We start from the raw sequence: 25,230 nt of genomic DNA, 5'->3' as shown, positions 1-25,230 counted from the left end.
GTGCTACTGAAGTAATAATAAACTTCGAACTGTGAAGTCCAATACTTCAGATTCTTTCCTCCGCGCACGTGCATAAGCGCTGGGAAGCTTGGGGGCAACGCAGCGCATGACATCGTCACTTGACCCTGTGGATTTTGGGTCGGGTGGGGACTGGGGCTTTGCTCTGTACATGAGTGACCGACCGACCTTTTTCGGCCAGAGGAGCCTTTGGCTTCGTCACCTCGCATTTGACTCGAAGACTTTCGTCGTAGGAAATGGCGTTGTCGGGTCATAGTAGGTTGGTTCCTATGGGTTGCCAGGCATGGTGTGAGTGCACAGGCAACACGTATCGACAAGTTGAAAGGCGAAAAAGGCTTTCATTAGGATTTTTTCCCATTGTAATTAAAATGCTTCGTTCGTTTGAACTTTTGTCGAGTTAGTAACGCCTGTGTTATATCCCGTAGTTGCCTGCAGTGTAAACATTTCGCCAGGAAATTATTGTCACTAAATTAAGATTATATATATATATATATATATGTATATATATATATATATATATATATATATATATATATATATATATATATATATATATACAGTATATATATATATGTGTGTGTGTGTGTAATTATGAATTTGGTTATTTTTGGTTATTCGTATTTGCTCAGTGTGTTGGGATGGGGGGAGGACAATAGGAAGGAGTTCTTCATGTCATTGATGCCCGAACAGGCTTTCGACCTTGTGGGTCGAGTCGAGGGACCGGTTGGTGCGGCCATAGGACGTGGTCGTGAATACGGTACCGGTTATTGTTAAAGTGTATGTTGTGTGTGTGTGTGTGTGTGTGTGTGTGTGTGTGTGTATGTATGTGTGTGTGTGTATGTATGTGTGTGTGTTCGTTTCCGACACCTCTCTAATTATAATAGGTAGCCTCGAAATTCATATACCTTTCCAACTTAATCTATATCCTTGATTTCCAATTATATTTAGATTTGAATTCATGCATTGTGCCAGCTTCAGCTATATCATATTCTAACATCTTCCAAGTGTTTATGCATCTACATGGAGAATGTATTGTGTGTGTGTGTGTAAAATTCTGGTGCAGATGCGTTGTATGAGATTGTTCTTCCTCAGTGGGAATTGCTCCTCCGAAGTGCCCACGTACCTAAACTTTGGTTGAAGTTGAAGGTCTTTTTGTGTTTCTGAATCCAACAAGAATTTTGTTAAAGTTCTTTGTGTAAGAGGTAACTTGATAAATAGAAAGGATAAACGGTGCCATTGACGATGGGTGCAGACATCACAGCTGCAGAGGGGAAGCCCGTAGACAACTCAACTGTGTGCAGTGTGTCGTGACGACGGAGCAGCTGCAGCTTCCCAATACAAAACAGCTCTTCCGTCGCCCTCGTATCACGTCACTCGATGACCCAGGCACGAAGTCGGGTCGGGTCGGGGCGTTTGTTGTCTGCCAAGAGGTCGCCCTCGGACCCAGAGGACCCAGAGGACAAGAAGGCTGTTGAGTCGAGTTATTTTTTCCTTTTCGTTATTGCATCATAATAATGATTCATACAGACGCCACACAGCGTTTATACTTGTAGGTTACTGGATTCTTAATGGTGCAGAGCAACCTTTGGGCATCCCCTCCCCCCCCTTTTTATTCTCTCTCTCGTGCTTTTCATGGTCACGGTATTGTCATATTTATTGGAAATAACCCGTCGGACTTCGTGGGGGTCGTTGGAGTTGGCTTTTGGAAGTCGGGGTTAAGGGTAGATCAGACTATTTCAGAGCAGGCAAGACAAGTTAGACGTCTGTGTGTGCAGTGCATAACTTATTTTGTTATATATCGATGAATTATTTATATATTTATTTTATTCTTTTTTGTGTTTCATTCTTTATTGGGTGGGAGGATGAAGCTTATTGAGTCAACAATTTTTACCCAGTAAGACACATTTAGAACTGCAGGATGCCCTTGCATCCACAGTTTGGGACCAACGGGTAACATGATAGTGCTGGCTGGCCGATGTTTATCATTTGTGGCAAGGAGCCGCAAGGCGAGATGATACAAGATGTCCGTGGAGAGAGAGAGAGAGAGAGAGAGAGAGAGAGTGGACGAGTATGAGTCACGTTGTGGGGTTAAGAGTGAGGAGTTAAGCCTTGCTTGGGTGATTGGAGTGGAGTTGATTAGCGCCTTTGTTTGGTTGCGACGGTCCATGACGTCAGGACTGGAGGATGACGAGGAAGAGTAAAGGAGGGAGGGGTTGAAGAGGAAGAGAACATAACATAAGAACATAAGAAATAAAGGAGACTGCAAAAGACCATAAGGCCTACACTAGGCAGCTCCGTATCCATCACCACCTGTCATCCCCATCCATAAAGTTGTCTAATCGTTTTTTAAAACAACTGATAGTTTCAGCGCTTACTACGTGGTTACTAAGTTTATTCCATTCATCGACCACCCTATTTGTAAACCAATTCTTGCCTATTTCCTTCTTAAAGGTTTGTAGAGCCACTGGCAACGGGGAAAGAAAAGGTAGAATACTTTCAGGTTGAGGTTCGCAGATGGAGTTAAAAATTTTCGGGATGGGGGGGGGAATATGAGGTTCTGACGTGCTTCTGTGAGGCTCTCACACGCTTCCCGTCTCACGTTCCCCCCACCTACTTGACTCATCCTGCGACTTCCGCCCGATGCCATTACCTAGTTGAACAAGTCACAGGTACCAGGTAGGGGGAGAAATGCCGCTCCCCTCTGTAGATTTTATTGTGGTTTGCGTCACATGATGCGCTCGCACACACACAGGGTAAATGAAATGGACGTGTTAGCTAGAGCAAGATCATGTTGAAAGGATTAAGCGTTTCTTTATTTATTGATTTAATTATTTTTATTTTATTTACGTATTTATTTTTTTCGTAACACCTTTTTCTTCTTCCTCCTCTTGAGAGCACGTCCACTGCTACCGTCACTGCCGCCGTCGTCACTTGCACCACCGGCAAGAGTATGTGGTCGTTTTCCGGTAGAACGCTCGCGTGCTGGCGCGCGGCAGCCTGCTGACGAAGTGAAACACCCCCGGTCAGGTTGCGCGGACGTAGTTGGGTTACGTAGCCTCACTCCCTTCCCCTTCACCAGGTTCGCTTCATGTGGGAGAGAGAGAGAGAGAGAGAGAGAAGTCGGGGTGGGGGGCACATCCGGTCACGAGGACGAGGCCTATGGGTGTCAGGGGATCACAAAAGGTTCTCCTCTGGCGGGACCGATTGTCTCCATATCAAGGGGGAGTTGGCTGGAATGAAGAGTGGCAGTGTGGTCTTGCTGCATCAATGCTTCAGGCGCGCGCACGATGTTTGATATGCCTCTCCCAGGGGGCTTAGATATTGCAATCACGGACCACCTGTGAAACCGCGGAGGGGTACAGTATACCTTATATCTAAGTATCCACATTATACTTAATTATGACAAGGAATAATCAGTAGTAACAAATCACGCATAGAGTTAAAAATGAATTATGGATTAAATTGAACTAAAATAATAATGAATAGATAAATAAATCAAAGAGAGAGAGAGACCGTGTCGTATGGCTCGATCAGCTTTTTAAGAACACTTGGTTGGGTAAATCAGTTTTCTTAGCGAATCTCTTGTCTTGATTGAAACTCGAGGCAGGACGGTTTTATGATCTTTGACGTGGAGGACGTGTAAACTTCTGATAGATATGTAGACCTTTGTATATGCACACCACATTCCAATACTCAAAGGAGACAGTAACGGTTTGCATTGTGTGTGTGTTGCTGGCGCCATCATTTTATTAATTTCTGAGGCGATCCCTGCCATATGTGGAAAATTAGCCTCCACACCACTTCGAAACGCTATGCTCAGGACCACCTGTAAACGCTTCTGTCGCCTGGAAGCGAGCCGGACTAAGTGTAATGGTATACATGGGATTAGTGTCCCCGTGTACAGCACACAGGCGGGTTTGTACCGCGTATCAAAACAGGAATCGAGGGACGAGTGGGAGCTGGGAAATTGACCCCTAGGGTTACCTTTGGGGCAGGTTGGGGAGACGGATTGTGGTGGGTGAAATAAAATCTGCTCCCCCCCCCCCCACACACTCCCTTTTACTTCTTCCCTGCAATAAAATCGTTTGGCGTTCGCCATAATAAAACGAGATGCTTGTTAATCATGCTGGTTTTAATGAACGCCATCGTTATCAAGGGGATGCCAGTTAGCCGAATAAAATCATCTGGCGGGGACCAAAATGAAATTACAAATGCCGGTACGGTATATATATATATACACACACCACACACGTGTGTGTGTAATGTATATTTGTATATGTATTGTTTTAATTAATTAATTTATTAATTTGTGTATTTGTTTATTTTAAACCTTGTAGTGGTCCATGAAACGGGTGGTTACATCATCATCTTTTTTCTTTCTCTGTCCGTTTAAGGTCTCCCGAGCCCCCGGGGCTCGGCGTCAATTGCTCGGCATTGATCGGAAGTTCTGCTAATTGGTCAAGTTTAGGTCTTCTTACAAACTCGAGACCTGAGTTCAGTAGACAACCGGGATCCGGAAGAATGTTGGGTATGATGGTGGTGGTCATCATGAGCCAAGCAGCTTACATGAATGACGAGTCCGTTTTGTGTATTTGTGCGCGTGCATGTGCCGTTATGAGACGCACTTAATTAGTGTTGCTTGCTATCCACTGTATAGAGCCGCCCTCGTTTCGACTCCTTTCCCGAAGCCAGAAGAGGTGGCAGTATTCAGAAGTAAGACTGCTAATGGATGTCGTCGCACTAAAAGGATGATTTAGTCTTAGTGTCAGGGGCCGTTGCAGTAGGTATATGTATGAAATTTGAAAAGTGGCTGTGGGTTTTGTACGAACACCATCGTAACGTTAAAGGAAAAAAAATTGGCAGTCTACCTGTGCAGGGAGGTTTCTTCTGGTTGAGTTCAATTACCCCCCTCCCCCAACCGGGGTTTAGTGGGCGGGGGGTGGGGTATTAAACAGAATAAACCTAGTCACGAAGAACACTGCTAAAAAGGACATTGAATGCTTGACAGGTAGCGCAGCGCTGAAGGGACAATGATCCAGTGGTGGGATGGCTTTCATATAAGAAATGTCTCCCCCGAGGCGAACAATGCTCCGCTCCTTCCTTGTGGCAGAGACAGATGTCAACAGCATTAGGAGGAACAGGTGGGACCCACGCCCCTCTCAGTCCGGATCTTCTCGTATGGAACTTGGTACACTTTGCGACCCTTGCCCTTGAGCAACGGGATGGGTCTTGACCTTTTACCGGATCGGCCGGGCCGATAATAATCCCCCTCCACGCCTCCTCCTTTCCACCCCCACTCTCTCTCTCTCCCTCTCCTTCTCCCTCTCCCTCCCCCCCTTTGTCTCACTTTCTCTCCCGTCCTCTCATCCTCTCCCTCCCTCACCCTCACGGCCTCTCCTTCCCTCATCCTCACTCTCTTCTAGTCTCCTCTCCTCTCTTCATTTCTTCTCTATTTCCCCCCTCTCCTTTTGTTTCCACCTTCTACCAATCCCTCACAATTTCCCTTTCCAATCCCTCGTTCACTAACCTCATCTCCCCCGCTCACTAAATGGGCGCGCGCGCGCTCGTGTTGACCATGTGTTCAGAGTGACAGTCTCCCAGTACCACATCGGTCAAGGGTGAGGCGACGAGCAGCGCAGTGCCTCGAGCCACGGCTGGTCCGGGGGCAGGCGCCGAAGGGATTACACACACACACACACACACACACACACACACACACACACACACACACACACACACACACACACACACACACACACACACACACACACACACACACACACACACACACACACACACACACACACACAGAGGCGGAGTAGAGGAGAGCCAGCTAGCGAGGGCAAGATTACTGACCAGTGATTAGATAGGGTCGTTTTGATCCCGCGAGTGATAGGGAAAGCTATGGGGGAGGTAGGAAGGAAATGGGTGGGGAGGAGGGTTTGTGGCGGTGGCGGTGGTGCCACTGATGGGTGGTGGTGCCTGTGACGGGACTCTGGTACGAACGAGAGAGAGAGAGGTAGGCGAAAGTATCGATAAGCGTGCAGTACTAGAGTCTAGTGTGAGGGAGAGATATGGTGTGGCGTTTAACGATGATGGAGAAGGAAGATTAATGGCTGAAACCGACGTCCCAAGGTCGAATGAAACGTTGGTCCAATTACATAAATGGGTGGGAAATTAATTAGTGAAGAAGCCAGGAGAACGCAGGTGGGTGGCGGCGGCGGCGGTGGGGGCTGGGGCTGGGGCTGGTGATGGGCTAGAGTTGGCTTGACCTCTGGACGCTTCTCGTCCTCCTCCAGCCACATACAGTAGCGATCTTCTTCCTCCTCTTCCTCTTTCTCCTTCCTCCTCTTCCTCTTTCTCCTCTTCCTCTTTCTCCTCTTCCTCCTCCTCCTCTTTCTCCTCTTCCTCCTCCTCCTCTTTCTCTTCGTCTTCCTGTTTCTCCTCCTCCTTCCTCCTTCTTTTCCTCCTTTTTTTTACCTCACCTTCTCCCCATTTCCCTTTTACTCATTCCCCTCCCATTTTTCGTCCTCTTCCCTTGTCTCTCCTACCACCATTTACCTCGTTCATTTCCCTTCTCCCCTCTTCCCAGCCTCCCCTTCCTTTCCCCTGCCCTTTCCTCCTCCCGCATTTCCCCTTCTATTTCTCCACCAGTTTTCATTCGCAGTTTTCTCATCCTTCTTTTCCTCTCCCCTCTTTATCCCCTTCCTCCTCCTCCTCACAATCATCCTCCTCTTCTCCCCTCCCTTGGTTTGCTTCCTCACAGGTGGCCCAGTAGTTTTACAGTGTTTCTGTCCAACTGCAGCGATACTTCGTCTCTACGTTGTTACTGTGGCGCCCTGCACCGCCCAGGGCCAAGACCGCTACCTCCGAAGTCTCGCCTCCCCCTGCCCCCGTTGTACCTCTGCTGTCTTCGACATCGCCACCTCCCCGACCCACTTATTGCCTGTTCCTCCACTGCTACCACTGCCTCCTGTTCCCCCTCCGCAACCACCACCTCCTGTTCCCCATCCGCAGCCATCTCCTCCTCCTCCTCCTCCTTCTCCGCCGCCGCAGCCACCTCTCCCTCCGCTGCCACTGCCACCGCTACACTGCCTCAGTCACAGTGGATGTTGCCGCGCGGTGCAGGTGGTTGGTAAGCGTCTTCCGCGCGCTGACTCCTTCGCTCCAGGTTTGGAGCCCCAGCGGGGGCACCACCTCTAGCCAGGGCCCTGTCGTCTTGCCCTAGCCCCACAGCAGGGCCCCGCTTTCCTGCATGTGGCATTTGCAATGCTGTGTAGTGTGTACAAATCAAAATGCCACGATTGGAATACTAAAGAGACAAAAAAAAAAAAAAAATCTGATGTGACCGAGCGTAAAGTTCATAGCCCCCTCGACAGGAGGGACCTGAGAATATGTTCCTATTTTGTGTGTGTGTTTATTTTTTATTGGTGTTGAGCGCAGTATGACGGTGATGGTGATTGTGATGATGGCAGTGGTGGTGGTGATGGTGCTGTGGCGGGACGGCGAGGAGGAGCATGTCCCTATTGTGAGGGTGGACGGCCAAGCATATGATCGCTGGCCCTGAAATCACTCGTACAGAGGCTAGTGTATGTGACACCATCGCCTAGCCCCACTGTGTGGAAAGTACACGGTACCCCTGCATGGAAGCTACAGCTGATGGACGCTAACGTCCGTCGAACAGGTGTTGCCTGTGGTTTGGATTTGATCACCAGAGAGAATTACGTTTATGATGACCAAGTTACGGTGTATATGGTGTATAGTGTGTACAATTGTGCTGTGGTGTTCATTTTTTTTTCTCTTTTATTATTTTTTGTGCTGCACGCCTGACAGTTGTTTTTGCTGTGTATACAAGGAAGTCCAGTCGTGCATGCAAGGAGTTCCCGTGCTGCTGCTGCTGCACGCAGCTGCAGCTGGCTAACTGGTTCTTTGTGTGACCTTTGACCTGTACCTTGGGTGACCCACGTGTGACGAAACGGCTGGCTCTTGACCTGCCGAGCCTGAGGTGGGATGGGTTTGTTTTGCGCCGAGTTTCAACACACGGGCTTTATGGGCAGACGCTCGCCATAGCAGGGGAAAGGGGTGGGGGAAGGCACGGGCGTCAAGATATTTATTTATTTATTTTTACCCCAATTCCATCCCTCAACGCCCTCATCCTCTGTCGGGTAGTGGTCTCCCTCGGGTAGTCCAGGTTCGTTGTGGTCTTAACCTGTCAGCCAGCGCCCCCCTCCCCTCCCCCCCATTCCCGTCCCCTACTCTATCCTCACCCACCTCAGTGGCACTCCGCAGATTCAATGTTATACCAGGTTACGGCCATGACATAGCAATCCATCCCCGTTAATCCGTGGTAAGTAAGATTATGTTAAGAAGAACCTCCGGGCATGCGTCCGGTCGTCGATGTAGCACGCTGGACGGGTCTTTGTAGTTGCGGCCTCAGGCTGCGCAGTGCTCGCTATCTACCCACATGGCGGCCTTGCCCCCATCGTGTCAACCCCAGCCTCCATGGTTCATTACTCCTCTCCCAGCACTATTTCCTCTCATCGTCGTTTCACAGTTTCAGGTACCTTCGGGGGCGGGTAATGTCAGTTCAATGTGGCGTCTCGCAAAATGTGTTATGAAGACCTCAGTTTCATGATTAGTCATACACACACACAAATGTGTGTGTGTATATATATATATATATATATATATATATATATATATATATATGTATGTATGTATGTATATCCATGTAACTCTGGTACTGTTGCTAAATGATTTGTGTTGTTATGAGCACAAGGAAAAATGCAAGCAAGCACCCATGGTACCCTACATGGTGTAGGCCAGTTTGTTTGAACTCTTGTCTCTGTTGAAGCTCCGACAGAGCCATTTGGAAGGTTTAATAAAAACGGAAATAAATGTGCAGACCACCTCGAAACTCATTTTTAACGAGGCTGACGGCTGAAGCCTTGCGAAGTGCACCAATATAAATAGCTTCTCTAGTGTTGGGTGGGGGGGGGGAACTAGAACAAGTGATGAGAGTGAATGAATGGGAGTACAAGTAACACTAGAATAACTAGTACATGGTGTCGAGGGTTAGCATTTATTCTGTGTGTCGTCAGGCGATTTATATCATCTTGGTAAAAAAAATAAAATAAAATGTGTTGGTGAAAGGATCAGATGTCAGCTTGAGTAGTTCAATATTTTGTTTATGCTCAAGTTGGGAAGTAGCCTCCGGCGATAGATGCGAGATTTATACAGCAGCCTCTTTATCTACACGACTACAGAATTCATGAAAATACAGAACGTTGTGTTATTAGGAGAAAGTTTCATAATGCATGCATAATCATATGTTCATTGTTTACATTATATACAGTATCTCAAGTATGAAAGTGAATTTTTATTTACAAAACGAAGTTGCAGAATAACGCTAAACAAGTTGAATTTGGTTTAGCCATAACAATGGTGTTGAAATTTACAAACATAAAAATCCTTATAGGCAAAGAATGGTAGCATATTTTACCCGATTTTATTGCGGTATTACAACAAAATGTGAAGGACGAAAAGTTGACCAGAGCATGCATTTGTTAAGTGGTAAACTTTCACAATCGTAATTAGACTAAATGTATACATGTCAGGGAGAAGCATTTCGCCTGGAGGCATTTATATTTCATTGCAGGCCACGATTTATTTTGTGGAGAGAGTAATTTGTCAAATGAAAGCCATACAAGTCGATAGACAAAAATTACAATCGGCGGACGCCCGGTAGGTACAGCATCGTATAAACAAGTAGAACCAGATATTTAGGTCATTTAAAATTACAAAGCATAGGATAACATAGCATAACCCCCCCCAGCATTACAAGAACACAGAAATTCAAAGGATCATGTCTAGTCAAAGGACAGCATAATTTGTTCTGCATAACAAGAACTTTAAAATAAAAAAAATCCGAAGAATTATGTCTATTCAGAAGAGAGCATAATTTGGTCAGCATGACAAGAACTTTAAATAAAAATCTAATGAATGATGACACATATGGTCGTGCTCTGTTCCCTCCAGCGTATTCCAATCCATTATAATACCTTTGAAATGATGAATTTTTATAACACAATGTATGACACTGATCCTGGTGGGGCTGTGCATGTCGTGAGACATGACAAGTTGTTGTTCCACAGCAACCATAGCATCACTAATGATGCAACAGGAACCCTCCCTTAACCCCCCCCCCCCCTTACCTCACGTCCGGATAGGTGCCCAGTGTACGGACCACCAATTCAGCCCCCGCTATAATATATTAAGTTGGAGTCGACCTCTTCATACAAACGAGGGGGACAGCAGGGGTTGCAGCCAAACAGGGACTAAGCAGTCCCGAGGACCGTGCCATCGCACGGTGCAGCATCCGTCCATCCATGTATGTATGTATATATGCATGCCTTGAGTCTCATTCATACATAATTGCAGTCCCACTGGGAAACCTGCGCGCCCGACACACACACACACACACACACACACACACACACACACACACACACACACACACACACACACACACACACACACACACACACACACACACACACACACACACATATATATATATATGTGTGCGTGCGTGTTTGTGTGTATGTATATATATATATAATATATATATATATATATATATATATATATATATATATATATATATCGTGGCGCTGTGGTTAGCATTATCGCCAGCCACTACGGCGGTCCGGGCTCGACTCCCGCCCAGGGCTGAAATAATTTCAGTATCGCTTGGCTGCGGGGTGTTACTCAAACTCTCGTGGACGGGGAGTTGGGTGTGTGTGTGTGCGTGTAAGGTATTACCCATAGATCAGTCATACGAGCTCTGAGCTCTCATCCGGGAGGTTAATAACTGTCGATCACGAGTCCAATACGTGATCCAAAGCCATGGTGAAACACACACACATACACATACACAGAGAGAGAGAACGGAGGCGAGTGTGGGATTGTGAAAATATTGTATTTTGTTGCTGATGAACAAAAATTATATCCATCGTGATAATATCACTCTGAAGATGTGGTAATGGTTTAGTATAAGGAGAGAGAAAGAGAGAATGTTTATACGAGCGTGTGCTACGAGCTTATCTATGCATGCGCGTGTAAGTTCGTCCTTTTTATATATGTCATTGTTGATACAGGTGGTACAGATGTACCTAGGCAGATGGTTAGGTAGTGCTGGAACCGATGACATTTCTATTATGCAGTCATGCTATCGCTGATAGTGTTCTTCGCGCGGGAACAGTCTCAACGTTGTAATGATGTGTACACTGTTGCACAATTGTTTATAAGTTAAGAAGAGAAAATAATACATAGGTAGTATTTCGAAGTAAACGAGAAACCCTAACATTTCGAGTACCAGCTGTGTTTTAAAACCGCGTTGTATATCTAGGTGGTACAAATACAGGATGTTTAGGCATCAAGTACAAATTTTTATTTTGGTTTGGTGTTGGGACAGGAAATAGTTGTTGGTAGGAATGAGAGTTCGGTGATAGGAGGAGTTGTGGTGTAGTGTGTTAGCGCCCCCCACACCCTTCCCCCTTCCCCTCTGTTTTTGGGTGAAGAGCCACTGGCCGGCTCGACAGACCCCTCGCTCTCCCTCCCCCCCTCCCCCCTCCCCCAGCTGGTGTATGGCTCATGGGCCCCCTGTCCTCTTGCTCTTACTTTGGCAATAACTTTCTCCTAGCGCGTGCCTTTCCTCTTGCCTCTTTGTTATTGTTGTTGACGGAAGAGGGTGGGCAGAGGGCACCCCGGATCCAACTTCATTACTTCAACTCTCGTCTGTACTTCCTCCCTCCTTCGTAAAACTTCAGTTCCCTCCTCGACACTTTATTTCCCCCCTTCCACTCAAATGGATGCCCTCCTGTCCCTGAGTTTCCCTTTCCCGTCCCTATGTTCCCCTTTCCCGTTCCCAAGTCTCGCTCCCTGACTCCCCCCCTGAATGGCTACACTACTCCACCTCCTCTCCACATGGTGTCTTAAATAAACACGAGGCACGGGCTCAAACAAAACCCGTGGGAGTGATACTTCACCCCCCACCCATCCACCCCCCCCCCAAAAAAAAAAAAAAATCCCCCCATCTCTTCCTCTTGCCCCAGTTTCCCCTCCAGGTTCAGTTTTTCCCCCCACTACTTCACCCAAGTTACCCCCCTGCGAACCTCCATTACCACCTCCCTTGTCAGTACTCAGTGGACTCGCCAGTGCCCTTCGACCGTCCCTTCTGTCTGTCCTTTCTTCCTGTCCACCCCTTCCAATTCACCTCTGTCGTCGCTCCCTCCACTTCTCCCCTCTCTTCCTCCCCTCCCCACCTTTCCCCCTGCCCACCATCTCTTAATTTGGGGCTGCTGTCCTCTGCTGAGGATTTATCCTTGTGTTTACCCCCCCCCCTCTCTGCAGCTTTTGTCTTGACCCGACCTTCCTCCTTCCTTAATATCGTCTTCATTTCGCTACCTGCCATTGTCCACCCGCAACCGCTTCTCATGGCTTTCCCTCAGAACTCAAACGCATCTCTGAATTATTCTCCCTCCCGTACTCTCTCGTCTCACTTTTTTCTTAAATGCGACCTTTACTTCAAAGTTTTTCAATACATTGGTAATATCAATCAAATTTTCATTGTAAGGAAGTATCAAAATATTTCTGTTGTCAGATTCCTGTGTTGATTCAGTGTTATAAAATGTTCTTTTTGCATTCTATAACACTGAACCAACACAAATTTGACAAAAATCTTTTGATACTTCCTTATAGTGAAAATTTAATTGATATTACCAATGTTTCGAAAAACTAGTAAATGTTGTATTTAAGAATAGCGCTACTGTAAAAAATCTTCACATAAAAAACTCCCCCAGATAATCCAGTGGATGTGTATACAAAATTCCTTGTGAAAAATGTAATAAATATCATATTGGACAAACAGAGAAAGAATTAGAATTCAGAATTAAACAATATAAAAATAGCATAAGGTCTGGGCAGGACTCTAATGCTCTTTTTTCATGTTAAGGATTCTAAACAAAAAATTGTATCGTGTATAAATATGGTCGAAAGAAATATTAAAGAATCAAGCATTATTAAACATGATTATGACCAACAACTTAATAACCAAGGTTTGCATAAATTAGATACATTTATGGTTAAATATATATATATATATATATAAAAATTATTGTAGGAAACGGGGCATTGGAACAACGTCCAGCCTTCAAGACATGACCTGACCCGGGGCAATTATAATTAGTTTGAGCGGTCAATTTCCCATGTGTCAAACTTGATCTGTGTATATACCACAGCTTACTCTGCACATATTTATTCTCTTGTAATCCTTGAAGATGTGATTATATCACGAAAGCACCCGGATTCAAAGTTTTAATTCCCTTTCACTGTGGTGTTTAGCATATATATATATATATATATATATATATATATATATATATATATATATATATATATATATACACATACACATTTACGTCTCTATCGTACTGGTTCAAATTCTGTCAGAGCTGTTAAGTATATTTTCTTTTCGACATATCAACTAGACAGACACATTTTCAGAAGTGCCGAATATTTTTTTCAATTTCTCTCGCACTCTCTTCCCCGACCTCCCGTTCACCCCACCCCTCTCTCTCTCTCTCCTCTCCACGCCCTTCTCGTACTACCTCCTCCCCTTCACGTCACCTCTACTCGTGCCCCCCCTTCATTCAGCCATTCTTTTTCTATGACCACGTATCTTGGGCTTCATGATCGCACGTATACGCACGCACACACACACACACACACACACACACACACACACACACACACACACACACACACATGCAAATACACACACACACGCAAATACACACACACACACACACACACACACACACACACACACACACCTCTCTCTCTCTCCTCTCTCCCCCCTATCTCTCTCTCTCTCTCTCTCTCTCTCTCTCTCTCTCTCTCTCTCTCTCTCTCTCTCTCTCTCTCTCTCTCTCTCCCCTATCTCTCTCTCTCTCTCTCTCTCTCTCTCTCTCTCTCTCTCTCTCTCTCTCTCTGCTCCTGGCACTCAACACCCCCCACCCACCCCCGCCCATTTGTCCTCGGCACGGCACTGTGACGTTGAAGGGCGGCGGAAGTTCCATCAATACTTTGCACCTCCTCACTTGATCACATTCCAACTTGATTGTAACTTGTCTAACTTGCTAGACTTCGGCAAAGAGAGTTTTATCTGCCACGGAAACAACCTGGCTCCTCCTCCTCCTCCTCGTGTTCTTTGGGCCCGGCACCACTCCGGTCGACCTTATATGACCGCCCTTCTCCCCCCCCCCTTCTGCGCCCCCCCCCCACCCCCACCCCCACCCCCAACCCATACTCTCACCCAGACTTCCTCTGTCCTGCGTCTGTCCTCGACCCCCAACACACTTGTCTTCTTGTGTTTGTTTATTTTTTACACACCAAGGCCACAGTCCTCCCTGACAAGGGGTCTGGCCCAGTCAAAGCACACATACCCACATTGAAATATCTTCCCCATCACCTCGGGTATGAAGGGCGCCCCTCCCCGCCATTTTGTGTGTCATTATTTAGTCTTGAAATGGCGGGATTAGCCTTGACTGAATAAAATGGCCCATCGGCAGCGAAAAATAATGCCTCCGTCGTCCACGGGTTAACCATGACCCGCCTGCTCTATTTTAACCATACTGAACGAGGTTGGATTGTTTTTTTGTGCATGGAGATATGTGCATTGTTTTGTCACAAACCCCTTAAAAGGGGCACAAGGGCCCAAAGTATTTGCTTAGACTCGACTATTTACGGAAAAAGCACCTTTCGTGTGTGTGTGTGTGTGTGTGTGTGTGTATAACCGTTCCCAAAACGCCCGCCCACCCGAACCGTAAGAACCGTTGATCTTATGCTGCGCTCGTTTCTGATGCTTGGCTTTCACGGCAACACCCACTCCAATGCTGGCTTGAGACCTGACGCCTCCCCTAGATGAGAGTACTGCGTTAACTTCGTTTCCCTTCCCCTAATGTGTTTCCCCACGAGTCTCAATAGTGTCCCTGGCATGTGCCCCGTACCGTCTCGCATGATGCCCCTTTTTAATCTTTTCCCCCTTAAGTGGTGTTTACACATGTTTGTTCTTGTTGGCATCAAACGACCTTGTTCAACTAAAGAAAGGGAAATCCTCTTGCGCAGATACATGATTATACCCATCTTGATTAACCTGAAACTACTGGTTTTGTGAGAAGGTTAGGATGAGGATAGCTGGTAATGGACATAGAACTGCTTAGTGTAGGCCTTATGGTTTCTTGCAGTCTCCTCCATTCCTATGTTCTTAACCCATTCACTGCTGTCATGATTTGCTCGTTCGTTCAGGCTGCCGCCAAGTGATTTTATTTAGCTGAAAAGAGATACACCCCTGCACAATGAAAGGGTTCGGCAACTTCGCCCCGTCCCGTCCCCGACGCGGCTGAGTCACCTTCGTTGGTTGACGTGTCGTAGACTTGTTTTCCTGGGTCAGGAGCCAGGCGTCAACAAATTGTTATTAGTAAGTTAACTCCCCTGTCGCATCGGTGGGGAGAGAGAGAGAGAGAGAGAGAGAGAGAGAGAGACTAGGGTCGCCGCAGTGTCGCACCGTTAGGGGTGGCGTCGGTATGGCATGATGGACGACGATGCCCGTGCAGGTGGTTAAGTATGCCTCCTCTTCTGGTATGCCTCGTTTAGTATGCTGGCTAGTACCTCCATCTCATCAATTCCAGTCAGCAACCCGCAAGCCAGCTTTTCAGTACCTACGGTTTTCTCCAGTTATGCCGTTGCTTCCAGCTGCCGTCACAGCCGTACGCTGCTGATGGTGTCCACCCCTCAACCCACCCCAGTCCTCATATTCCTCCACTTCCTCCACTTCCTCCCTGTTCTTATTCTCGCCCACTACCCTTTCATTTTCATCCTCTTTTCGTCTACCTCTCCCTTTCATTTTCATTCTCTTTCGTCTACCTCTCCGGTCTTGTCATATTCTAGCCATCATCCACGTCCTCGGCGCCATCGTTTTCAGCTGCATCAACAGCAAATCTTTTCTCATCATCTTCATCATCACTACCATTCCTCCTCCTCCTCCTCCCCCCCTCGTAATCTATTCTCACTTGTCGTCCCCCTCGTCAACTCGTTCACGTTGTCGTCACCTCACTCTTCGTATACTTCATCACGGCCGCCTCCTGTGCCACCCTTCCCCCGTTCTTTCACCCTCGGTTCTCTTCAGCATTATTCTCCGCCTTCTCATCTTTGCTTTACGCATCTTCGCCTCCGATGCCTTCCCCTCCCCTCCCCTCGTGCGCATTTTCCACTCTTCTCTTCGTATGGGTTCTCTAACAGTTGCCTGTCGACCTGATCGTTGTCCCCATGTCTCCGCGTCCATCTCGTCCTGGTTTGTTTCTCGGTCCACAGCGTTTCACCCCTACAGACCAGTCATTTAGAATTAGGTGTTTTGGTGGAAGACTAATCCCCGCTCTAAAAGAATGATGGTCACTTTTAACTTACACTGTCCCCGCATTCTGCTACGTTCCTTAGATATTTTCTTGGCGACTTTTGTGACTCCAACTGTCCGATGCTATTGCGATACTATCCCCAATTACTGCCTATTGCTGACAAGTTACCGATACCCTCGTCAGGTTTGCAAGACCGCAAAGGGGAAGATCACTGCTTATCCCTCCATAAACAATCAAGGCTGTGCATGCGATCAGGCTTTAAATAAACTTGCTATGTATCGTGTAGATCGAGAACCCACATGGTTTTGCGCTTGTTAATGGCTTCACAGCGCTGCGCTGGCTCCTGTTCTCAAGTGGCACAGGGGTGGGGGTGGGGGAGGGGATAGTTGGGTTGTTTTTATGACGTGGTTTGCCGTGTTGGGTTTCTCGCTATTGTATGTTGCTACAGCTGGGCGTGGCAGGTTTCTTACCGGTGCTTGCTTTGCTTGTGTGTGTGTGTGGTGTCCCCTTCTTCCGCGTTGTAGCTTTCCCCCCGCACACATTTATATATACATATACATTTGGTAAGCGGAAACCTAATATATACATATGTGCTAATAAGAACACGGGTACGTGTGTTCACTTATGCAAAGTAGACCACTTGGATAAAGAAACCAACGAAGCAGAGCGCTTTCGTATATTACATATTTTACATTTTTGCACTGAAGATGTAATATACGAAAGCGCTCTGCTTCGTTAGTTTCTTTTTCCAAGTGGTCTACTTTGCATATACATATGTATGTATATGTTTTATAATTCCGTTCGCCTTAGACTAGTTGTTCTTCACCCGTATTTAATTTTTTTTCTCTGTTAGAAAAAAAAATTATATAATCGAGAGGGGATGTTGAATTGATGGTAAACCATATGAACAACAACTTTATTTTTAATTGATTTTTAGGGTTATATGCTGAACCACAGACAGGAAGGTGTCGATATTGTTTTCCGCATGTGCTACTCCGAGGGAAAGGGCCTCTCAATTTCATTTTGCCGTCGAACTTTGTCCAAAGTACGTGCGTGTCCCCCGGGAGAGCTCCTCTCCACTTCACTGTAGGCGTAGTTGGGTTTCACCGTATAGACCAGCGTTTCCCAAACTTCCCGACCCTAGCTCCCCCTGTAGTAAGGTCTGAGCGAACACTTGACCCCCGAAAAAAGTACAAAAACCCAAAAGGAAAATTGGGGGGGGAGGAGAGGACATAACCTAACGTAACCTAACCAAACCTAACTTAACCAAACTTACCTAACCAAACCTAACCTATCATAACCAAACTACCTGCAGATTACCACTGGGATTTTGTCCGGGTATGACAGTTTTAACTGATTGGGTTTTTGTCCGTCGGGGTATTGTCCTTTCCCCGTTCTTCTAAGCAGCCCAGCACCTCTTTAATCAAATCATATTTCTAGAAGGATAAAGGAAAGTGTATGTATACATCGCTTCCCAGCACCCCAGGTTGGGAAACGGTGGTGTATACCAAAAGGGCTCAACCGAGCTGCCTAGTGTAGGCCTTATGGTCTCTTGCAGTCTCCTTCATTCATATGTTCTTATGTTCCACGTATCCCCAGACTGTATTGCTGTTCTTGAGCCTTCCGGGGTATACCACTTTTCAACACGGTGAAAACTTTGGGCATCCACTAACTGCCACTAGCTTTAGGTCTGTGGTCCACAAAAGGGGTCCGTGGAGCACAAATTAAGAACCACTGCAGATTAGACCGTGGGTGCTCAACGTGGGCGATAAGCAATTTTAATAGGACAGTAGCGTGGTTTGAAGAAACAGTGTTCATGAAAGTAAATGTTTAGGTGTAGTAATTACATTATAATGAAAAACTTGTAATAGTAAATGGGTACAGTGTTTGTAATTTCTAAACATATTAATACATAGTAATTTGTTTGTATCCATTTTAGTACATAAAATGTCAAAGGGTTGGCTAGTAAAAAATAGATGAAATATCCTTGGTTTCGACCAAGTGAAGGGTGCGGATAGTTGAGAGTGGAAAGGTGGGTTAGGGTGTTGGTAAGGTGGTGGCTGGGGAAGTCAACCTGGGTGTGGGCGCCGGGTTGAGGAGAAGCCACATCAGCACGTGTCGGGGCAGATTGTTTATTTTTCTCGAGTTGGGTGGTCGTGGGTGTTGGCGGTGAGAGGTGTGGCTTTGGCAATTCGTGGTCATTGGAAAGTGCAGGTTGTATGGTAAATCCGTTTCATAGGTAGCGCTTATGTTTCCAACATGTTGGAGCGTGATTTGTAGGTTGTTCTCTCCTTTGGAAGATGATTTGATTGGAGGCGGACACTGGATAGGGAAACTGTCTCTCGATCGAGTCCCCGTTTCGTCCTGAGGCTACCGAGGAGCTGAATAGAATCGTTTGATACAAGGAGTTTGAGGGAGGAGGGAAGTCGTGATGGCTCTGCGACTTGTTGTTGATCTTTTCTTGTGACCGTGAGTGACATCAACGCTTGAGCATTGAAGGAAACATTGTGCTCACGGACTCCCGTAGGAGGTACTTCGCTCCAGGCGTGTTCTGTTCCTGTCCGTGTGCTGCTCGTGATGCGCAGTCTGTAGATATGCGTGTATATAACTGCATGTGAGGCGTCTGTTTGGGCATGTGCACTCTGCTCTGCTGCCTAACTCACGTTGGTAGGCCCATGGGAGTTTTGGGAGTATTGGTGGACTGCAGCGTGTGGGAGGAGGGCCCCGCCGTCGATGCGCCCCTCGAGAATCTGATGTATTGATATGATTGACGATCTGGTGTCCTTGGGTCTTACTTGTTGCTAGGGAAGATAAGAGTGATGGACGTGGAGGAGTGCATGGCTCTGCAGTCTGCTTGGATCCGACTGTAGTTATTAAGGCAGTTCGAGTCTTGCTTTCGCAAAACGAAGACGATGGTGACATTGTGGTTGGAGGCTGTGAGACAGCTTCCTTCCGAAAGGTCACCGGAGGGGAGTAATGCTATGACGTAGGGATTGGCAAGCCTGGTGGTGATGTATGTGAAGGTCACTTCGGAGGAGAGCGACACTTGCGAAAGGTCTCTCCCTGGGCGGCAGCGGGTGGTAAAGGGCGAGCGGCGTGAAGCGGAGAGGAGGAGGAGGAGGAGGCGGCGTGAGTACGACGTAGTGAAGTGCGCCTTGGACTAAGCACAGAGAAGGCAGAATGTAAAGGGAGGTTGGTGATGATAGGAGGAAAGCGGAGATGGAGAAGCAGGTTGCGGTGACAGCTAACGTGACGACGTGTGGATGTGACACGTTCCTTGGTGTTAGATCAAGAGAAGGCAGAGAAGAGGGAGAGAGGAACCGGGCCGGCTGGAGGGACAACACTCCCTTGTAAGGCCTCGCAAACCCAGCATGACCGTTCCCAAGGGCGTGTTGTCGATCCTGGAGCAGTTTCCTTGTCATCCACGAATACCAAGAGCTTCGTGGAGTGGAGCGGGATGAGGTGTAACCAACTACAGTATGTGGTTACCATAGTAAACATACGTTGAGAATACTGTCCTGGAAAAGTGTGACATCTAGGAATTGGCCCCATCGGGTGATCGACGTTTAGTGTACACGAAGGCGGGATTGGAAAGTAGGTCCGTGACGCTTAATAACGTCGTGCGCGTTAAGTTCGTAATTGTTCCGTGCGTGGTCAAGGTGAGGGGTGCGTATTGTTCCGCTCGCATGTCTTACACATCCGTGTTGTGGAGAGACCATTTTCTTCTCTCTCTCTCTTTCTCTCTCTCTCTTTCTCTCTCTCTCTCTCTCTCTCTCTCTCTCTCTCTCTCTCTCTCTCTCTCTCTGTCTATCTGTCAATCTCTCGTTTCCCTCCTGTTATCTCTCTGGTCATCGTCCGGGGGGTTCTTTTGAACGTAGCCTATCGGTTGACGGCGTGTTCAAGGCAATCTCTCTCTCTCTCTCTCTCTCTCTCTCTCTCTCTCTCTCTCTCTCTCTCTCTCTCACACACACACACACACACACACACACACACACACACACACACACACACACACACACGAGTGACTCGTGTTCCTTGTGGTTCGGACTTCCTGTAGACTTGACACAATGAAGGAGTCGGCCTGTGTCGGGACCAACGGGAACACGTGCTTACTTGGCGTTGAGGGTCGTTCCCCCTTGGGCCGTTCTTGTTGACCGGATGAAACAATTGACGGCCCTGTGGACGAGGGAGGCTTTGACGCCGTCGTCGCCAAAGGGCGGTCGCCCGCACCATCCTGGCATTCTACTGGGGGCACTCCCTGCTTTATTTATGTGCTTATTTTTCTTCTTCTTTTTCTTCTTCCTTCTCCTCCTCCTCCTTGTCCTCTTGGTCTCTCCACTTTATCCCCTTCTCACCCTTTTTCTGCCCCATACCGCGTTTATGTAGTTTTGCTGTACTTCATCCCGTCCCTTCCCTTGTCCCTTGCCTACTCCCCAGTCCATATCCTCCCTCTTTCTCCCTCGCTCCTACTTCCATTCCTATTCCTCACACATTCACACTCGCACAACCCACGGAGTTACTCCTTACGAGAGATCAACTTGACTCTCCCCTCAAAAATAAACATAAATGAATAAACGATAATGATGGTGACGATGATAAAGAAAGAGGATGAGTCTGCTCGCACTAAATGTTCAACATATGAAAAAATATAAATGCGCCCCATTCTGGGACGACGACGACTTTGTTTTCCCTCCCCACATGCTCGCTTGCATTTGACACTCACCATCATAATTATCTTTCTCTTCCTATTAGTACTGAAGCTTCACTAATGTAGAGATAGTACTCTGGAACACGCTAACAGCCTGCTAACAGTCCTCTACTTAGGCTCCAGTGCAGTTAGAGCACATTTAGTCTGAAGAATTATTTGACGTGGAAAGGACGCGCACTAAAAAACTTGTATCCTTATTCATTATTTCTATTTGGGCAGTATGTGTGCGAGCTATACCGTACTGTATTTTTCCCTCCCCTTTTTTTGGGGCCATCTTTCAAAATAAAGTTGTGTCACGGTCTACCTTTTCTGGGCTGTTTCTTGGAGGCGTCTGCTTTTGCGAGCAGCCAAGTCGACTCTGCAGAAGGGATGTCTTCCCCCCATGTTGCAACATTGGAGAGGTCCCTGGCTGTAGGCCGGGTCGGCTTACTCAGTTTAGTGTTATGGGTCTTTGGAATATTGTTCATGTAGGCCTTCTAGTTGTAAGCTTCCCATGCGGGTTGGGAGATTAGAGTTGATAGTTGTCTTAGAGAGAATGCCAGGATAGTTAAGCTAAAGGGGTCGAGGAGCTGAAACAGAGGGAGCTGGCTGGGGATATGTACCCGGTATGTCTTTATTTAGGACGTATAATCAGGAGCACTTCGGTCGTCTGGTGCCTTTGGGCTTCGATTGGTGAGAAAAGAACGTTGTGCAAGGTTACGATGTTGGATTCCTCATTGGGAAGAGAATGTAGTCTCAAGACAGGAAGTGAAATGTTATGTACAACTTAGTTCATTTACCAGGAGTGGCAAGGGGACTCGACGTCACACGTTGAACGTGTAGATATGGCCAGTATAGTGGTTTAAAGTTAGTGTCTTTCAACCCACCTAGACCCGACCAAGGAAATACTTATGCATGGTTTTCAGCGTTAGTGATAAGTTACCGAGAGGCAGTGCAGTGGACCATGCCCCCGGCTAAGGCATGCCATGGAACATGCCCTGTTTTAACATAGAGCATGTCACCATTTTGACGCAAGAGGGTTCGTTGAAGGAGCTTAGGCGGTCCGAGCTGCCGCGCTAATTGTCTCCAAATCGAATTACCGATGGCGAAGCTTCCAGACAACTGCGTTGCATCTGCCGTCGCTTGGCAGTCGTGTTGCAGCTGCTTCTGGGTGGGTGGTCGTTAGTGCTGCAGTCACAGTACACATGCTGCAGCTTAGTATGGTCGATACTATTGTGTCACAGCTGTGTAATTGTGTGTGTGTGTGTGTGAGAGAGAGAGAGAGAGGCAGAGGGAAAGAGCGAGGGAAGCAGAGAGAGAGAGAGATAGAGTCTTTGATCTTTGTTACTAACATTACACAATCATAATAGCAACTCACAAAGGTAGACGTTGTTGCTCTCGCCCATGGCTGGGAAGCCAACAGCAATATAGGAGCAAGTGGGCGTTAAGTTGCTAAGGTGAAGCGAATGTGAGTATTGTAGGACAAATGGTTCTCGACCTTTTCTTTTGGCCTCCAGTGAGACCCTTTTCACCATGTGTCGGAATGTAATTTGTTCCCCGATTCTCTTCCTCGTGATGAATTTAATTTGTGACGTTTATAAGTGTGATGTTCTGTAGGTAAGGTAGATTGTAGGATGAGTAGTATTGTAGTTTGTAGAAATATCACTTCCAAAGTTCGCCTGAAAATCTGTGTTCCCAATTTCCCATTCCATCGTACCCAACAGATCCCTCTTGAGATAAATCTCTGTTGTATTAAGGTATGGTTACACTAGTCCGTTACACTAGTCAACGGATGGGTTGGATTCCGAGCCTAGGGATGGATTTCGTCCAACGCTGGAGGGTTTGGGTTGGAATCCAAGCCTAAGGACGCCCAACGCAATACTGCTGTACCCTTGGAAGATATCCGTGGCAGAAAAAAAAAAAAACTGAAGATGTTTACAGTATTCATATTTACGACATCTCTTAAAAAATATATAACATTTAGTAATGAGAGAGAAATTATTCAATAGTATAAAATTACCTTGAAAATTGTATATTGTGGTAGTAATCAAACAGTCGTTTGAATACCGCTGTATGTAAACATGCTAGGTTTTTTACGCGGAGGAGTGGAATACGGAAGTTATCCATTCTCAAATATGAAGATACGACCACAAGAGGCGCTCTGGAATGTGAGGCATCCCGATTATATTAAAAGTAATGATAATGTAACCTCTCTTATTGAGTCAGCCCTTCAATTACCACTTTCTATGGATGACAAACGTCTTCTGCTTAGTGCTCGATCATTTGTGTGTGTGTGTACATGTCTAAAGGGGCATTTACACGGTCAAACATTTTGTCAAACTCGGTTGTCAAACAAGTGTTTGAAGTGGTGTTTGACCGTGTGAATAGGGTATTTGGCTGTCAACACGTTTGTCAAACGTGTTTGACAACCAAATACCCCCATTCATACTGTCAAACATCACTTTAAACACTTGTTTGATAAACCGGGTTTGACAAACCGTTTGACGGTGTACAAGTCCAAGAGATGCAAAGGTTGTCAAATATGCATTTTTAGAAAGATCGCGAGCCGTTCAGAGTTATTTGGAGTAAAATATTGAGGGTGGGGCTTGCTATAGCTCCTTTTACGTGATTGGTGGGAATATCTCTAAATGGTAAGGTTGGACTGTAACCACTTATTATTGGATGAACGAATGCAAAGGTTAGATTTCAAGCACTCCGTTGACTAGTGTAACCCTACCTTTAGGAAGACAACTGCTAGATGGGCACAAAATCCCTTGCATTGTAGGTATATGTTGTCTTCTGTTATTTACAACGTCGTTTGATGCTTCTTCACATTTTTGGGGGTCGTCCACATTGGAAATGGTGCTTCTTGTAAACAGTTTTTCATAGCAATGGAAAACCTGCGTCAGAAAATCTTTTTCGCGTTCATTTTTATTTTTCATGTTTTTCTCCAGTGTCTTGTAAAAGTTGGTCCTTCCGTAGCTCGATTGGCTACAGGAGAAATGTGAGTCGGGGTTTTCGCTGTCACTGCTTTGATTGATTGAGTGATTGTGAGGTGGATCTTGAATTGACCTGATCCTCAAGTGTTTTGGCAGAAATATGGTTCTTAAAGTGTGTCATCGTTTTGCCTGCGTTTTGCCGATGTCGCACTGTGCGGCGGCGCCGGATGCGGCCAGATTACGTCAAGGTCAATTAGAATAAAGCCACCTGGGCGATAGAAGCTTGATATAACGACCACCATCTCCCCCGAGCTAAAACATTATCGTAATCTTTCGAGTCTCGTGAATTTGCCAACAACAACTCTCACCGGCTCCGCCGGACGTGTAACACCAGGATTAGTCCCTTCGCTACGGTGGCTTTCTTTGTATGCTGGTTGGTGGTAGACTATTTTATATAGCCAAGGGGGACGAAGGTCAAATCCCGGGACCCTATTTTGTCCCCGAGTTTGATCCGGGGAGGAGAAGGAGGAGCTGGGAGAGAGAGAGAGAGAGTGACACACACACACACACACACACACACACACACACACACACACACACACACACACACACACACACACACTCACTCACACACTCACTCACACACTCACTCACTCACTCACTCACTCACTCACTCACTCACTCACTCACTCACTCACTCACTCACTCACTCACTCACTCACTCACACTCTCTCTCTCTCTCTCTCTCTCTCACACACTCACTCACTCACTCACTCACTCACTCACTCACTCACTAACTCATTCTTTTTATCCTTCGCTCCAGCTGTTGGTGGGGTCGGTCGATTCGTCCAGCATAAGTGAATAGCCGTGTTAGTGCGTTTCTGCCGTGGTAAAGTGGTTGTGGGGGTTCGTCTTGGGCGAACCGCCCGTGTCGGATTTCGTTTGCGGCTCAACCGGGAACGGTGACACGGGTGCCTGAAGAACTAGGTATCCCCTCAACCCTTCCCATCCCCCACCCCTGTCACCACCTTTCTTCCCTCCCTCCCTCCCTCCCTTCCTCCATGTGTCTGGACGTGGCTCCCAGACGGGTCTTGATGACGTAAGCTCCCGG

This window comes from Oratosquilla oratoria, chromosome 6, assembly GCF_046742065.1.
Source record: "Oratosquilla oratoria isolate Oo_2021 chromosome 6, ASM4674206v1, whole genome shotgun sequence".
NCBI classification, from domain to species: domain Eukaryota; kingdom Metazoa; phylum Arthropoda; class Malacostraca; order Stomatopoda; family Squillidae; genus Oratosquilla; species Oratosquilla oratoria.
This window is presented reverse-complemented; position numbering follows the sequence as displayed.